The sequence below is a fragment of the Mesocricetus auratus genome, unplaced genomic scaffold (assembly GCF_017639785.1).
Source record: "Mesocricetus auratus isolate SY011 unplaced genomic scaffold, BCM_Maur_2.0 Super-Scaffold_100028, whole genome shotgun sequence".
NCBI lineage: Eukaryota > Metazoa > Chordata > Mammalia > Rodentia > Cricetidae > Mesocricetus > Mesocricetus auratus.
Window position 1 is genome coordinate 217,177 of NW_024429209.1, and position 18,700 is coordinate 235,876.

The 18,700-nt window shown below is 43.0% G+C and overlaps 1 long non-coding RNA gene across 1 annotated transcript in view; it reads left to right on the plus strand.

Annotated features, from left to right (window-relative positions):
• The first annotated feature begins 241 nt into the window (after positions 1 to 241).
• LOC121134477 overlaps positions 242 to 18,700 on the plus strand; it is a 34,755-nt gene continuing 16,296 nt past the window's right edge. Inside the window, exon 1 of the long non-coding RNA XR_005871572.1 lies at positions 242 to 389. This is a non-coding gene — a long non-coding RNA (uncharacterized LOC121134477). The remainder of the gene's footprint in view (positions 390 to 18,700) is intronic.

The following is an 18,700-nucleotide window of genomic DNA, read 5'->3' on the forward strand; positions in this document are numbered from 1 at the left end:
ATGTCTTCAAAATTGCTAGAGTCTAAAGAGCCCTAACCACAACAATGCCTTTTGTCTGCTTCTTGCCCCTAAATCTTCTGAGGACCCTTGTGTGTGGGTTCACATTGTGAGGGCTATTTACTGGTTTGGAGAAAGATGCACATGAAATCCTTGTTTCTGTGCATGGTCTCCTTGGAGGCTGGGGTCACAGTAGCCCTTATATAGTGGTCACAGGATAAGAAGCAAGTTCTCATTTCAGGATATTCTAAGGAGACTCCAAAGAAAATACCTAATGTCAGCCAAGATACTCCAACCCAAAGGCCGCCCAGGATGATGACTGGCAGTATGGATGGTGATGACCTTGTGTCAACACTAAGACCCAGATTTGCGGAACTTGAGGCCATGAAGTGGTGAGTTCAGTGTGAGCTGGGAAGAACACCCAGCATGGATGAATGGGAGAATGTTCTGGTGGGACAGCTCATAGTGTTTGCCTGGACTAGGGCATCTCATCATTTAGAAACTCAGAGCTAAAGACAGCTGCTTGCAGTCATGCAGTAAGTAAGGTAGAATTGTGGCTTTCATGTTGCTATGTCATTCCTTCCTATGCTCCCTCTCTGCAACTGAGTGCCCTCATGGAATCTTCTGGGCAGAGGCAGTCTCTATGATTGGGTACTGTGGCAGGTAATATAAAGAACTCTCTCCATCTCAATGAATCAAGCACATATATTTCCAGTTGATTTTGTTCAATGCTCCCCACAAGGCTATTGTTCAAGGCAGAAAATCCTGGAATATTTAAAAAATGAGAAAATAAGTGGCTTCATGGCCACTGTGCTGCCATGGGGCAGTGTTTCTTTTTCATGAAGCCACCAAGGTAGGTTGAATAATTCACATCCTTCCTTCCTTGATATTTTTCATGTTCATAGTGTGGCTGTGTGACCCACAAGATTCTATTGCACAGGATGGTAGATTATGTGTGGATGCACAAGCCAGGATTGATCTGGGCTAAGAGGGAAGTACCCAGCTAGATCCCTTGGTTTAAGAGAATCAAACAACGAAGCTAAGGGTAATTAGTATTTGAAGTGTAAACTCATAGAGTCCATCTGACTTAGGATGTAGTTGGAACCAGGTCCTGAAATGATGCCTGTTATTTCATATTCTTAATAATGATTTCATTGCCTTATGGACTTTGGAAGAATTTGCAACTGAAGAATTTATGAATGAAGGGACAGTGCATTCTGTGGACAATCCCCTGTGATCTTGGGGAGATTGTTTATTGCTACCAGTGCGCCTGTAGCCTAGATTCCACTTTGCAGTCAGAAAAAGTATTTTTCTTCATGTTAACCTATGTCACATCCTGAGTCTGTGAGATGGGTCAACAGGAGATGCACTTGCTTCACAGGCCACCAATAACTCATGTTTGCTCAGCAGAGCCAAAGGAAAGGTTGAAAAAAAGCAACAATCCTGAAAGTTACCCTCTGATGTCAACAGGCACATGCTCACAATGCTCCTGCACTCACACATGGACATCATAAACACACACAGAATAAAAGTAAAAATGTCAGTGTTACACATTTGTTTCTTAGGCCATATAGACTGTGGACTCTGACCAAAGCTGGTATCTGTCCTCTCCAGAATGTCAGGGACATAAACCCCGGAACTATAGGACTGATAGATGATCACCTTCTCATTGAAGAGTCCAGAAAATCCAGATACTTTGTCCAGAGCTCCACCAGGAAAGCTGGCAGGAAAGATCCAGCAGAATATAGGCCCCTGAGTCAGCAAGATGTAGAAGGATGTGCGGTGTACCTGACCTTGTGCAGTGCCCTGTCTTTGCTCTTGGTGCTAAAAAAGACTCAGAGAGATCTCCTGTATGGTCAGGAACCAATTAGGAGCTGAGCTAACAAGATCTGAGAATGCTTCTCTGATAAAGATAGAATGAAGAAACCATAGCAACCACCAAAGTGATAGAAACCTCCCTGCAGTTGCAACTAACCAATTAGACAAGGACAGGTTGCTTCAGTTTGGAGGTGCACCATTTCTGGGCCTGTTCCTGTGCAGTTTACAACACCTCAACTTCCCTTGCTTCAACCCCAATATATACCCTACTCCACTGCTACTCATGGTCTCTCTGTTCTTCCCTGCTGTGTCAGATGCATGAAAGACATGAGTTCAACATCATTATTATTAAAAGATTCTGTTTTTGCATCAGATTTGGTATTTTAATGGTCCTTAGGGACACTCTGGGTATGACATGTGGAGGCTCCACTGAGATCTCCCAAGCCACCACGACAACCCCACCGTGGAGTCTCCCTGTGCCTAATATCGGGTAACTTGCCCAAGCATCTTATCTGTGTATCTCTGTGTTTCTCTGGTTGGAGCTCCAACTGTAATCTGTAGACTGTTTAAGAAGTGGCAGACATGCGGCAGCATCTAGGGCTGGAGTCCCGGGAGATGTTCCGGGACTTTGGGGAAGGGTATGGTTGGTAGACCCATAGGAAGAGCTGGGAGATGTGGGGGTGGGGGCAGGAGGATTGAATACACATAGTTTCTCTGCAGAGACTGGCAGATCATGACTGCACAGTACTGTTAGTCTTGTGTTTCATTTTCAGATCTGTGCACAGCAGTCTGTCTTGTTTGTTATTTTGCGTGTGTGTGTGTGTGTGTGTGTGTCTTTTTGCCATGTTTGCTTCCCTGTTTTGGTGGTTTGAGCATCCTAAGATCATGGGCCAGGTCTCTAGTCACCTCATCCCACTATGTCTGTTTCTTAACAACTTTAAGGATTTCAGAGACTCTGTACATTGGGCTGGGCTAGACAGCCTAAAGTCAAGAAACTAAGAGCTTGTGTGAATCAGAATGGCCCGCCTTTTACACTAATTGGCCACCAGAGGACACTTTTGATCTGTCTGTTACACGAAAAAAAACCAAGGATGCCATTCCTGAGAGATGCAGTCATTCTGATAAAATCTCTTACATTTCTGTATGGGAAGATCTAATTTTGTTTCCCCCACCCTGACTCAAGCCTTTAGTTCCAAATCCACCTCCAAAAGTGTCACAGGTCTTTACTCTGAAAGAGGAGGGGGAACCCACGAAAACCTTCTCCTCAGGGCCAACTCCCCAAAGGTCCTCCAAGGGGTGTTGGAGGAACAGCTACTCCTCTCATCCCTGCCCTATTCATTACCTCCAACACCCTGCTCCTGAACCCTCAGCAGGCACTTCAGCTCCTCAGGAAGAAGCTGCAGAGATGGCCAGACCTGTACCCACCCTCCCCATACTCGTGGGCAGGCTCTTCTCAACCTCCACTGCATGAATCAGACTGCACTGACTTGACCTCTGGGCAGTAGGTACTCGGAATGAACAGGGAAATGGGATTTACCATTATTAGCCGTTTACCATGGCCGATTCATATAATTGTAAAAACCAAATCCCTGCTTCTCAGACAACCCAAAAAGACTCATTAATCTTTCAGAGATCGTCCCTTTCACCCACCAGGCTACCTGGGATGACTGTGCAGTTGTTGCAGATTTTATTCATAATGGAGGAGAAAGATCAAATTGTGGTAGAAGCCAGGAAGTGGGTGTCAGGATCTGATGGTCGTCCCACCACTAACCAAGCTCTCAGCTGACCTGGGCTTCTTATTGACCAGACCCCGTGTAGATTCAACACCCTGGCAAGTAGGGAAAACTTCAAAATCTATTGCCAGACTCTAATGGAAGGCCTTAGGACTGCTGCCAAGGGACCCAACAATTTGGCTAAAGTTACTAGCATAATACAGGAACCAACTGAGATCCCCAAGAGGCTTTTTATAGCAGCTGATGGAGGCATTCAGAGCCTACACTCCAATGGATATGGAGGCATCTGTGACTCTAGCATTTGTAAATCAGGCTGCCCCAGACTTTAGAAAGAGACTACAAAAATAGATGGTTTAGTTGAAAACTTCTAGAAGTGGCAGCTAAGGCATATAACAACAGGGAGACTGCAGAAGAGAGAGGTTAGATTAAGGACTGAGGAAAATGCATGAGGAGACAGGATACAGGTGTCAGAAAATGAGAAGCAGAGACAAGCTATGGAAGCTGCGGAGCACAGGTGGGTGTCCAACGTGACCTGCCTAGTCCTGGCATCCAGAGGAGAGGCAGAAATAACTGTGGCCTCTGAGAACTGAGGTAAATCTTCCCTTAGGCAGACAGGTCCCCTCTACAAAAGACCGATGTACGTACTGTAAAGAGATAGGTCACTGGACAAAAATTGTCCAAAGAAAGAGGTATGCAAGAAGCCACCTCTTCAGGTGTTGGCAACTGAGACCCTAAACCCAGTCACCCTGCACCTGATCCAGACTCACTGAAGGGCAGCCCGGTGCACGCTGAGAGGACACCAGCCTGGGTCTCACTAGGAGACTGATTAAAGCTGGGAAAATTGGCTAAAAATATCTGTTAGTTTTCATAGATACCTTTTCAGGATGGGTAGAAGCCTTTCCTACCAAGCATTAAATTGCCCAGGTGGTGGTCAAGATTAGTGGAACACATCTCTCCATGGTATGGAACCCCTGTTCAGTTAGGCTCCAACAATGGACCTGCTTTTGCTGCTTGGGTAACTCAAAATTTAGCTAAGGTTTTGAGGGAAGATCGAAAATTACATTGTGATTACAGGCCCCAGAGTTCTGGACAGGTAGAATGTATGAACAGGATCCTAAAGTAGGCCCTTACCAAATTAACCATGGAGACTGGTAGAGATTGGGTGGCTCTCCGTCCCCAACCTGATGTCAGAACTGCTCATTGAGTTTGATGATGTTAACATGCTTGCATCCCTAAATGTGGCAGCCTCAGTATTCAAAGATATCTGCCTGAGATTGTAGAAGGTGCATGAAAGGCTCCTCTACCCATTCCACACAAGTTCTAGCCAGGAGATTGGGTCTATGCCACTAGACATCAACACAAGACCCTAGAGCCCCACTGGAAGGGACCCTATGTGATCCTGACTACCCCCACTGCCATCAAGTTCAACCAAATCACCTCCTGGAACCATTACTCATATGCCAGTGCAGCCAACCAAGAAATGACTGAGCCCCTGAGACCACCACCAGAAGACCCCAGACACTGCCGGAATTAGACTGCAAAACCTGACCCTGTGAACCCCCTCAAACTGAAGCTACTACAGGCATAGCCATGATGTGACTCCTCATCCTCCTTGCCATTCCACATAACACATCCTGCCCATGGTTCCCCATACCCTCCCTGGAACCAGACCTGAATCATTTCCAACCCTGAAACAGGTAATTTATTAAATCTCACCTCCAAGGCGAGGCCATGAACACTTGGTTTCCAGACCTAACTTTTATCTCTGTGCTTTGGCGAGAGTAAAATGATACTTAAAGACTCCTACCACTCCTGTTGCTAAAGCAATTGGTATCCTTGCCCAGGAGGTAAAAGAACTAAAGATTGTGGTTGGGGGTCTGAAAGTTACTATTGTGCCACCTGGGCTTGTGAAACCAGTGCCTCCAATTGGAAGGCAAAAGGGGGAGATTCGATTAGTCTAAGGAGAACTGTAGAGAGAAACCAACATCACCATCTGATTCCAACTACCCCAAGCCTCCAAAATAGATTGGAACAAAGGCAAATAATGGGGAATAGGGCTATATCAACAAGCCAAGGTTGATATGGGGATTATTTTGTTAAGAGAAGCTTTTTCTTTGCTAGCCGCTTTGGTTTCTCCCCCGCCAGCCGCCTGGGCTCTGCCGCATTGTAGTCCCCAAATAAACACACAAGATGCCTTATTAATTATGAAGCTGTTGGCCTTGCTTGTTTCTTACTGGCTAGCTCTGACTTAAGTAATTACCCCATAATTGTTAATCTAAGTATGTTTCTTACCGGAGAATAGTTCCGGGCTTCCTACCCCATGGCGTTACATGTTGACTCTCTTGTGTTTCTCCTTCCCAGAGTTCTGCTGGACTCCTAGTCCCTCCCATCTAGATTCCCTATAGGCCAGACAGTGCTTTATTGACATAAGACTTCCCCAACATCTCCTCTTTTCTGTTTAAACAAAAAGAAAGTTCTTAACTTTAACATAGTCAAATTGTATATAACAGAACAGTTATCAAGTAAGAACATAGTTACAATATTTTAGCAAGATTTAAAGAAAATATCATCTATCTCATTCTTGTGAGTCCAAAGTCCTATATGTAGCTTATCTCTTATCATAACTAAGGAAAACTGTAATTATAGCTATCTGTCTTCAACTCTATCAAAGACCACAGAAGGATAATATATAAACACTAGGATTGACAGAGACAACTTACTGCCTGCACAGTCACCCGAAGTTCCTCTGTAATGTTGGGGCATCCATCTTCAGCCCATAGGCCACAATGTATCCAGAAGATTTCTCAGCAAAGCAGGAAATTTCAAACTGTCCATCTGCATTGGCAGTCTGTCAGTCATTTCTTTGTGTCCTGTAGAAATTCTCTTCCATGAAGCAGGAACCTGTAAGACTGAGTTCAGTAGTCACTTTCCTGTGGGTCCTGCATGTCCAGTTTATACAGCAACAGTCAAACAGTCTAGGCAAGAGCAGTTTTGCCCAAATGGCTAATCTTGCCATGTTGAAAGTAAACTCCATAACGAGTTTCCTCGATGCCCATCTTCCTCTCTGACTTAATTGGTGCTGCCAGGAGCAGACATTTCTCATTGTCAAGAAAAACCCTAAACCATTTTAAATGCCATTTTCTGAAGGTCTTTGAGAGGTTTGAAGACTGTTTATCTATCTCAAATATATTTCTGTACATCTAGAAAATCTAACTTACCTAACTATAAATTCTATTATAAGTAACTATCTATAGTCTGTATTCAATTATGCATTATGTTTTAAAAGATCAGTATAAGTACAATACTTAATCAAGAGGAGAAATATACACATCACAAAATTGACCTTGAATTTGTCTCAATAAATGAAAAACAATACCCATGCCATAATTCCCATTTTTACCATTAAAAAAGATTGGCTGTGATCACTAGCCTATTATAAACAACCCCATTTAAATGAAAACAAAGATTTATAAACAAGATGGGAATTAGGACGTCGCTCATTCCAAACTGCTTCGTGCTGGAAGGGGGCGTTCTTTATACCATGGGGATCATGACAAAACTCAGAAACCTGTATAAGTCCATATTTTAGGGGTCTGTAAAGCTGCATCATCTTAGCTGTCTCAATTGTTGGAACACCTGGTCCACTGCTTCCGGGGGGTCTTGGTTCATCAAACCTGGAAGGAATCCTCAGCTTTTCATTTTCTGTAGAAAGATAAGTAAAATCTCCTTTCCCAAGTAACATATCCTTATACTTAAATTTTGAAGTCAAGGCATTTTTAAAAGATAGAAGTTGGATTAATTCAGCAGCATTTATAATCAAGTGTACTTTAGCAGTTCCTTCCTGAGTAATCAAAAAACTGAAAAACACAATAGCGTACAGTATCCAGACTCTCTGTGTATTTTCCATCTTTACGTGGCTTATTTATTTATCTATTATTACTTTATTTCTTTCACTTTTATTTATTTTTCTCTGAGACAGGGTTTCTCTTTGGAAACCTGACTGTCTCTGCCTCTGGAGCAATTCCTACCGGCGTGCGCCACCACAGCCAGCTTTTGTATTTATTTACCACTTTGTCGTTTCATTTTCTCTCTCAATCTCACATATATTTTTAAACACACTGTAAACCTTTAGAGGTTTTTCTTTATCCAAGTCTGACTTTACTGTAAATCTTTATGTTTGTCTGGCCATGCCTGTAAAACCGGTTATCTGTAAAACCGCGGCTGTTTTAAACTGCCGTTTTCAAGATGGTGGGTGTAAGCGTGATTCCAGCTTACCGCCTCAGTCCATGCTGACACCCAGCAAATGCTGCCACTTCCAGCTGTACGTACACACCTTTCAATCGTTAGCAGAGTCTCTTAAAACAACCTTGCTGGCTTTTTTTCTTTTTTATGCCGAGTCAGGAAGACTCTGTTAAGCGAGCCACATGAATCTCGGCTTGTTGATAGCAAAACAGAGCACACCTGAGAAAAATGCTGCTACCAAAATTCTGTGCTTCTCTCCGTTCTTCTGTTTCTAAAATTCCTTTAAAGCTTTTGTCATTTTGCGTGGAAATTCAATCCCGCTCCTGACATTATTTACACACTCTAGCTCCTCTGAACTCCCTAACTTCTGTGGGTTTCTACAGGGCCTAACCAGGTTATGGCTTCAGCCCCACCAGTACCAAAGGCCACCACCACTTCCCCTCTCAATCTATGGACTGATCCATGACTAGACAAGGGGCTTACAAACTCAGTTCCTGCTAAACAACTCATATCAGGTCTTAAATGCTTCCAGGCCACAGCTCACTCACTCATGCTGGTTGTATCTTGATACTAAACCCCCATATTACGAGGAAATAACTGCTGTAGGGTCTTACACTGAGTCTGACCAGCCCTATTTTGCCACTGGCAACAAAAGGGAAATGCTAAGCTTCTTCTACAGTCACTTACCTGACTGGGACTCTGCCTTTGGACTGTACCCTTAACTTATAAGCTACCATGTGATCAGACAGTCCAGACACTCCCCCCAAATATCTTGTGCCCTCAGAGGATATCTGGTAGGCATGCTCATCTGGACTAGCCCTTTCCATCTATGGGCAGGTACTAACTCAGACCAATGATTTCTATATCTTGTTCCAGTGATAATATATCACCCAGAAGAAGAAGTATTTCAAAGACTAGGGGGATATCAGACTCCATAAAAGAGAGAACTAATAACAGCTCTCATCCTAGGTGTCCTCCTAAGCTTGGGGCTGGCAGGTGAAGGGACTGTTTTATCACCCCTTTTGGTAAGGGTAGGCACTACAATGTTCTGTGGACCACTATTGACATGGACATAGAGAGGCTTGAAAACGCAGTTACCCACCTACAGGCCTCACTTCTCTCCCTTGCTGAAGTGGTGCTACAAAACAAACTAGGGCTGGATCTTTGATTTTACAGCAAGATGGGATCTGTGCTGCTCTTGGAGAGGAATGTTGCTTCTACATCAATCATTCAGGGGTGGTGAAAGAATCACTAGCTAAAATCAGAGAGGAATAGAGAGGAGATTTTCTCCATCTATCTCAGTCCCAGTGGACCAGTTTTCCTCTGCCCACTGGGTCCCAACAGCCATTTTATAAGTGACCACTCTGAGACTTCATTGTTTGGCAATGGCTTAGGCTTCTTATCTGCTAACCCTCTCATAATTATTAACTCATTACTATTAATTTGCGTGGCCTCATTTTGCCAGAGAATTCCTGGGTGTTTTAGCTCCCCTTTGTCTTTATTTTCCCTGCCTCTTTGTTTGAAATTCCTGCCTAGCTAAATCCTGCCTTCCATTGGCCAAATCAGCTTTATTCATCAACCAATAAAAATAACACATATTTGCAGCATACTGAAGGACCTCCCACATCATCTTCCACTTTCTGTCTAAATTAAAAAAAGGTTTTAACTTTAACATAGTAGAATTATATATAACAAAACAGTTATCAAGTAAGAATTGTGCTTACAGTATTTAGTTCATTAACATTCAACAAAATTTAAAGAAGATATTCTATTTTTAAAGAAAGAGATTGACTGAGATCACTAACCATTTAAAACCAACCTCTTTAAATAAAAAGAAACATTTATGGACAATATTTAGGAATTTGGGCATAGTTTTTTCCAAACTGCTTCCTGCTGATTGGGGGTGCTTTCAATCCCAGAATCATTTCCAGTTCCTGGCTGTAGTAGTCTGAGAGGTTGCATAGTCTCAGCTGTTTTGGAAGTTGGATCACTGGGCCACTGCTTCAGGGTATCTTGTTTGATCAAACCATAGCCTAGAAGGAATCCATAGGTTCCCATACTGTGTGGAACCAAAAGCAGAATCTCTTTTCTAAAGCTATATATAAAAATTATACATATTTGTTTAACTTAGAAGCACCCAGATTCAAATGTCTCTCTGCAGGCAAGATATTTAAAGAAAATACAATTATATACATAATTCAGTCTCTTTGTCTATATTCTCCTGCAGGGAGATATCCTAGGTACCTGTAGCACTGACCACGCCCATTTGGGCATGGTTACAGACACGTAGAAGGTGTGTAGAATGAAGATTTGGGAGGCAGGGGACTTGAGCTCTTTTGGGGGTTCTGTCCGGGTCTTGGAAAGCTGCAGAGACTAATCTGGGTTACCAGTTTCTCTGTAAAGTAATTTCCCACAATAAATAGCCAAAATACCCTTATCCCTTGTATGGTTACATTTCCTTTTCAGCTGGTGTCAGAAGTGGGATATGACTTGGTAGATGACCTGTCATCTTTCCTCATCCTGAGGTTTCTTCTATTCAATCCAAATCTTGATCAGTTTTGATGGTACCCAAAGCGTTCCATCTCCTGTGGAAACAAAGACATGGTCAGTGCTACAGATACCTAAGATCTCTCCCTACATTCTCTCACATCAGAGAGGGACTGACAAAATGTAAAAGAGAATAAGAACAGACTCAAGGCTGGTTCGAGTCACTGTTAAACTCATCCCTAAGGCTAACTACCCTGATCTCCACTCTGTTGGGTCCTGTAGTAATCCTGTTACTCTTACTCACCATTGGTCCCTCCATCCTTAACAAACTAGTCTCCTTCGTTAAGGAGAAAATTAACACAGTGCAACTGTTGGTGATGAGCTCTCAGCACATTCATTTGGGACCCTACAGAGAGAACCCATGATTTGGGTCTCTTAAGTTACATCTGGAGAGAGGGACAAAGAGTCCAGCGAATCTGGACTCTTTTTCCAGTGCTCTACCATGACAGGCATCAGGAAAGACCCAGCAAAATACAAGCCCCTGACTCAGCAAAATGTAGAAAGATGTACTGTGCCACTGATTTTGTACAGTGCCCCTGTTGTTGCTCTTGGTGCTAAAAAGAGGCTCAGAGATATCCCTTCTATGGTCAGGAACCAATTAGGAACTGAGTTAGCAAGATCAGAACATGCTTCCCTGATAAATATGGAATGCAGTAACCACAGCAACCACCAAAGTGATAGAAACCTTCCTACAGCTACAACTAACCAATTAGCCAAAGACAGTTGCCCCAGTTTGGAGGTACACCAAATCTTATCCTAGTTCCTATGCAGTTAACAGCCCCTTGACCCTCACCTGCTTTAACCCCTATATATGCCCTACCCCACTGCTATTCATGCTCTCTCTCTTCTTTCCTCTGTGTCAATGGACAATAGATCTGAGTTTGAACTCACTATTATTAAAAGACTCCTTGTTTTTGCATCATATCTGATCTCTTGCTGGCCCTTGGGGGTACTCTGGACATAACACTCATATTTTGTGGGCTCATCTTGTTCTGATCTTTAGAGTTCAAGTTTACCTTTAAACCCTATGTCTCTTATGCACAACTCTTCACAGTGTGGATTGCAGAAATATAAACCCATATACACAGATAATTGACAAGGACCACTGTCCTTTATTTACTACCAGGAATTGTCATGCTTACAGTATCTCCCAGTGATATTGAAGGAGGTTCACACAGGAAAGGGTTGTGCTTGGATGAGAAGGTAGAACCTGTCCCTTATAGAGCACAGGAACAGCTGTTTCAGCAGACAGCCTCTGGGGGCAGCAGGGAACAGGATCCAGTTCTCCCTGAGGATAGAAGCAGCCATTTGCCTGATGTCTGACCTTCAGGCTCGATACACTTTATTGAACTTGTAGTCAAGTTCAAGGAGGTAAGTTTGAGAGCTCATTTTCCATGGGATGACACAGGTTTCTGAGAGACCTACAAGTGTCAAGGTCCCACAGGGTAGAAACCCAGTACCTGAGTCCTACCACCTGTATGACGCTGTGGCCAGCTGCCAGGAAGGGACTGTCCCTAGGTTGCACATCCTGTTTTCCGCAGGATCTGTTGTTTGAATTGGTCATCAACTCTGGGCCCATGTAAAGCCTGAAAAGGCCAGAACAGGAAGGAGCTGGACTGTGGTTAGGGAAAAGCACAGAGCTGGGCAAAATATATGTCTTTAGTCATGCCTAAAGTGGGTGTGGTTAGCAGTGTGGTAAACTGCTCATTTATTACCTCATCTGTACGTGCCTCTAGTAAGTCACATGGTTAATGGAGGCATTGTTTTCCTCCTACAAGGAGCTTCTGTGTTCTTCCTATGACTGTTTCTTTTTAAAATTAATTTTTTAATATTATTTTATTTTCCATTTTAAATTTAGATAAGAAACAAGGTTGCTTCACAAGTCAGTACGAGGTCCCTCTCCCTTTCCCTCCCCTCCTCAAATGCCCTCCCCCCCATCCCCCCCCCGTTATCCCCTCTTTCCCCCAGGGAAGGTGAGGCCCTCCATGGGGGTGTCCACAGTCTGTCATTTCATATAGGGCAGGGCCTAGACCCTTCCCCAAGAGTTCAGGGTGAGAGTGCACCTCACATTGTTCTATGGGAGTCCAGAGACCGTGTGTATACTTGGGATGGGTACTGATCTGCTGTCCAAGGCTCAATAGATTACCTAGGCCTCCTCACTGACACCCAGATTCAGGGGGGTCTTGCTCAGTCCCATGTTGGCTTCCCAGGCTGATGCCTGGGATTCAAGAGTTAACCTTTGTCTGGTCAGCTGTTTCTGGGGGTTCAACCAGCCCAGTCTTAATCCCTTTGATCATCAGTCCTCCCTCTCTGATACTGGCTTTCTTGAGTTCAGCTCAGTACTTAACCAGCCAGTAAATGAAGTTTCTGTTTCCCAGACTCTCTGGCAATAGGATTCTAGGCTGGCACTCCCCAGATCTATGTCTAAAATCCATATATGAGAGAGTACATGCCATGTTTCTCTTTTTGTGACTGGGTTACCTCACTCAGGATGGTTTCTTCTAGTGTCATCCATTTGCCTGCGAATCTCATGATTCCATTATTTTTTTCTGCTGAATAGTACTCCATTGTGTAGATGTACCACATTTTCTCTATCCATTCTTCGGGTGAGGGACATCTAGGTTGCTTCCAAGTTCTGGCTATTACAAATAAAGCTGCTATGAACATAGTGGAACAGACATCTTTGTTATATGAATGGGCATCTTTTGGATATATGCCTAAGAGTGCAGTTGCTGGGTCTTGTGGTAGGTTTATTCCCATTTTTCTGAGGAATCTCCATACTGCTTTCCAAAGTGGCTGAACCAGTTGGCACTCCCACCAGCAATGGAGGAGTGTCCCCCTTTCACCACATCCTCTCCAGCATAAATTGTCATTGGTGTTTTTGATTTTAGCCATTCTGACAGGAGTGAGATGGTATCTCAGAGTTGTTTTGATTTGCATTTCCCGGATGGCTAAGGATGTTGAGCACTTTCTCAAGTGCCTCTCAGCCATTTTAGACTCCTCTATTGAAAACTCTCTATTTAGTTCTGCAGCCCACTTCTTAATTGGGTCCTTTGCTGTTTTGGAGACTTGCTTCTTGAGTTCTTTGTAAATTTTGGAGATCAACCCTCTGTCAGATGTGGGATTAGTGAATATTTTTTCCCATTCTGTGGGCTGCCTTTTTGTCTTGCTGACTGTGTCCTTTGCCTTACAGAAGCTTCTCAGTTTCAGTAGGTCCCATTTATTAATTGTTGATCTCACTGTCTGTGCTACTGGTGTTATGTTCAGGAAGCTGTCTCCTGTACCAATTCTTTCAAGGGTACCACCCACTTTCTCTTCTAAGAGGTTCAGTGTGGCTGGATTTATGTTGAGGTCTTTGATCCATTTGGACTTAAGTTTTGTGCATGGCGATAAACATGGATCGATCCGCATTTTTCTACATGCCAGTCTCCAATTATGCCAGCACCATTTGTTGAAGATGCTTTCTTTATTCCATTGTATATTTTTAGCTTCTTTGTCAAAGATCAGATGTTCGTACGTGTGTGGGTTAATACCCGGATTTTCAATTCGATTCCATTGGTCTGCCTGTCTATTTTTGTGCCAATACCAAGCTGTTTTCAGGACTTAAGCTCTATAATAGAGCTTGAGGTCAGGGATAGTGATGCCTCCGGACGTTGCCTTGTTGAACAGGGTTGTTTTGGCTATCCTGGGTCTTTTGTTTTTCCATACAAAATTGATTATTGTTCTTTCAAGGTCTGTGAAGAATTGTGCTGGGATTTTAATGGGGATAGCATTGAATCTGTAGATTGCTTTTGGCAGGATTGCCATTTTTACTACATTGATCCTACCTATCCAAGAGCATGGGAGATCTTTCCATTTTCTGAGGGCTTCTTTAATTTCTTTCTTTAAAGATTCAAAGTTCTTACGATACAGGTCTTTCACTTGTTTGGTTAGCGTTACCCCAAGGTATTTTATGTTGTTTGTGGCAATTGTAAAGGGTGATGTTTCTCTGATTTCTCTTTCAGCCCTTTTATCATCTGTATATAGTAGGGCTACTGACTTTCTTGAGTTGATCTTGTAACCTGCCACTTTGCTGAAGGTGTTAATCAGCTGTAAGGGGTCCCTGGTAGAGTTCTTTGGGTCACTGATATAAACTATCATATCGTCTGCAAACAGTGAAAGTTTGACTTCTTCCTTCCCAATTTGTATCCCCTTGATCCCCCTTTGTTGTCGGATGGCTATAGCTAGAACTTCAAGTACCATGTTGAAAAGGTATGGAGAGAGTGGACAGCCTTGTTTTGTTCCTGATTTTAGAGGAATTGCGTTGAGTTTCTGTCCATTTAGTTTGATGTTGGCTGTTGGTTTACTGTATATGGCTTTTATTATGTTTAAGTATGTCCCTGTTATCCCAGATCTCTCCAAGACCTTTATCATGAAGGGGTGTTGGATTTTGTCAAAGGCTTTTTCAGCATCTAGTGAGATGATCATGTGATTTTTGTTTTTCAGCTTGTTTATATGGTGGATTACGTTGATGGATTTTCGTATGTTGAACCATCCCTGCATCCCTGGGATGAAACCTAATTGATCGTGGTGAATGATTGTTTTGATGTGTTCTTGGATCCGATTTGCCAGTATTTTATTGAGTATTTTTGTATCAATGTTCATGAGGGATATTGGTCTGAAGATCTCTTTCTTGGTTGTATCTCTGTGTGGCTTGGGGATCAAGGTCATTGAAGCCTCATAGAAAGAGTTTGGCAAAGACCCTTCTGCTTCTATTGTGTGGAACACTTTGAGAAGAATTGGTATAAGCTGTTCTTTGAATTTGTGGTAGAATTCTGCACTGAGGCCATCTGGACCTGGACTTTTTTTGGTTGGGAGACTTTTGATGACAGCTTCTATTTCCATAGGGTTTATAGGTCTATTTAAATTGCTTATCTGTTCTTGATTTTGTTTTGGCAAATTATAGCTGTCCAGGAAGTCATCCATTTCCTTTAAATTTTCGAATTTTGTGGAGTACAGGTTTTCAAAGTATGACCTAATGATTCTCTGGATTTCCTCAGAGTCTGTTGTTATGTCCCCCTTTTCATTTCTGATTTTGTTAATTTGCGTGTTCACTCTCTGCTGTTTGGTAAGTTTGGACAAAGGTTTGTCTATCTTGTTGATTTTCTCAAAGAACCAACTCTTCATTGCATTGATTCTTTGTATTGTTTTACTGGTTTCTACTTTGTTGATTTCAGCCCTCAATTTGATTATTTCCTGGCGTCTACTCCTCCTGGGGGAGTTTGCTTCTTTGTGTTCTAGAGCTTTTAGCTGTGATGTTAATTCTCTGGTATAACTGTTTTCCTGTTTCTTCATGTGAGCACTTAGTGCTATGAACTTCCCCGTAGCACTGCTTTCAAAGTGTCCCATAGGTTTGGGTATGTTGTGTCTTCATTCTCATTGAATTCGAGGAAGTCTTTAATTTCTTTTTTTATTTCCTCTTTGACCCAGGGATGGTGCAGTTGAGCATTATTCAATTTCCATGAGTTTGTAGGTTTTCTGCAATTTGTGTTGTTGTTGAATTCTAATTTTAAGGCATGGTGGTCTGATAAGATGCATGGAGTTATTCCAATTTTTTTGTAGCTGCTGAGGTTTGATATGTTGCCAAGTATGTGGTCGATTTTTGAGAAGGTTCCATGTGGTGGTGAGAAGAAGGTATATTCTTTTTTATGTGGATGAAATGTTCTATAGATATCTGTTAATCCCAGTTGGGTCATTACTTCTATTAGACCCTTTGCTTCTTTGTTGAGTTCCTGTCTGGTATTCTTGTCTAGTGGTGAGAGTGGTGTGTTGAAACCTCCCACTATAACTGTGTGGGGCTTTAGATGAGATTTAAGTTCTAATAATGTTTCTTTAACGAATGTGGATGCCTTTGTATTGGGGGCATAGATGTTCAGGATAGACACTTCGTCTTGGTGGGTTTCACCTGTGATGAGTATGTAATGACCTCCTTCATCTCTTTTGATTGATTTTATTTTAAAGTCTAGTTTGTTAGATATTAGGATTGCTACCCCTGCTTGTTTCTTGGGTCCATTTGATTGAAAAATTTTTTCCCAACCTTTAACTCTCAAGTAATGTCTGTCTTTGAGGGTGAGGTGTGTTTCTTGTATGCAGCAGAAGGAAGGGTTCTGTCTTCGAATCCATACTGCTAGCCTGTGTCTTTTTATGGGTGAGTTAAGGCCGTTAATATTGAGGGATATTAATGACCATTGACTGCTCATCCTTCTTCGATTTGCGATGGTCGTTGTTGGTGGAATTATGGGTAGAATTTCGCCCCTTTGTTCTTTTGGCTGTTGGTAGAGAGGGATTCTCTAATGCTTATGTTTTTCTGGTTGTAGTTAGCTTCCTTGGGTTGGAGTTTTCCTTCCAAAATTTTCTGTAGGGCTGGGTTAGTGGACACATATTGGTTGAATCTAGTTTTGTCATGGAATATCTTGTTTTCTCCGTCTATAGTGATTGAGAGCTTTGCCGGGTATAGTAGTCTGGGCTGGGTTAAAATTAATTTTTATTTAAATTAAAAAACAATCTTATTTTACATAGCCATCTCATTTTCCTCTCCTTCATTGCCTCCCATTCTCCCTAGCATCCCATTTCATCCCCCATCCATTCCTCAGGGAGGTCATGGCCTCATACAGACGAGCATCAATGTCTGTCACATCATTTGGGACAGTATCTAGACACTCACTCGTGTATCTATAGTGAGAGAGTATCTCTCCATGGGGAATGGACTCCCCAAGCCCATTGTGCATTAGGGTAAATATTAATTCCACTGTCAAAGGCACCATGGACTGCCCAAGTCTCCAAATTCACATATGTTAAGGGGGCCTGGTTTGGTCCTATGCTGGTTCCCCAGATGTCAGTCTAGACCCAATTGCTCATCACTCCTCACCCTCTACAACTGGATTCCAGGAGTTTCACTTAGTGCTTAGCTGTGAAACTCTGCTTCTTCTTCCATCAGCTACAGTGTGTAGGCTCTATGATGGAATTTAAGGTAGTCGTCAATCTCATTATAGGGGAAGGGCATTTAAGTTAGCCTCTCCACTATTGCTTAGGTTCTTCTTGGGGGTCATCCGTGTAGATTCCTTGGAATTTCTTTATTGCCAGGTTTCTCATTAAGCCCATAATGGCTCCCTCTATCAAGGTGTCTCTTTCCTTTCTCTCCTTCTCTGTCCTTCCCCCAACTGGACCTTCCTGATTCTCATGTTCTCCTCCCCTTCCCTTTCTTCCCTCTTCTTTCTTTCACCACCCTCGCCTCTACACCATGTGCCCAACTTACTCAGGAGATCTTGTCCCTTTCTTTTTTATATCATTTTTTATTTTATTTTTAAATAGATTGTTTTACATGTCAAGCCCACTTCCCTCTCTCTCCCCTCCTCCCACACCCCCTTCCCCCCACCCTCCCACCCTATTGCCAAATCCTTCCACATAGGGGATATCTAGAGTCTGCCATTTCACTCTGTGTATGGTCCAGGCACTCCCCTAAGTGTCCAGGCTGAGAGAACATCCTTCTTTCTGCTATAGGCACACGATGACTGTTTGAATTCCAGGGATAGACACTGATCCACAGCTCAGGGCCCCATAGTTTGCCCAGGCCTTCTCGCTGACACTCACATTTGGGGGGTCCAGATCAGTCCCATGCTGGCTTCCCCACTGTCGCTCTGGTGTTCAAGAGCTCTCCTCTGTTCAGATCAGCTGTCTCTGCTGGTTTGCCAGCCCATTCTTTGCCAATTTGTTCATCACTCATTTCTCTCTGTCACTGGGTTCCTTGAGTTCAGTTCAGTGATTAATTGTGTGTTTGCCTCTGCTTCCATCAGTCACAGGATGAAGGCTCCCGGATGGTTATAGACATCAAGTTCATTATCAGGAATGGGCATTCGAGGTGGTCTCTCCACTATTGCTTAGCTTGCCAATTGGTGTTATACCTTTAGATCACTCGAGGTCACTCTGGTGCCTGATCTGTCTTCTATCCTATGATTCCCTCTTCCCCCTATTCTACCCCCACCCACTCAACTTCCTGTTCCACCATGACCAACTCTCTTCCTCCTCACCCCCTGTCTTCTTCCCAGCTCCCACTCCCCCCACACCTCGTTGTGTTCCCCATCCATTCAGAGGATCTTGTCTCAATCCTCTTCTCTTGGGTACTATGCATATATGCATATCTTTTAGGTTCTTTCCTGTTTCCCAGACTCTCTATCAGTGGAAGTGCAGACTAGCACTATCCTGATCCATGTCTAACATCCATATATGAGTGAGTACATACCATGTTTGTCTTTTTGCGACTGGGTTACCTCACTCAGGATGGTTTCTTCCAGTGCTATCCATTTACCTGCGAATTTCAAGATTCC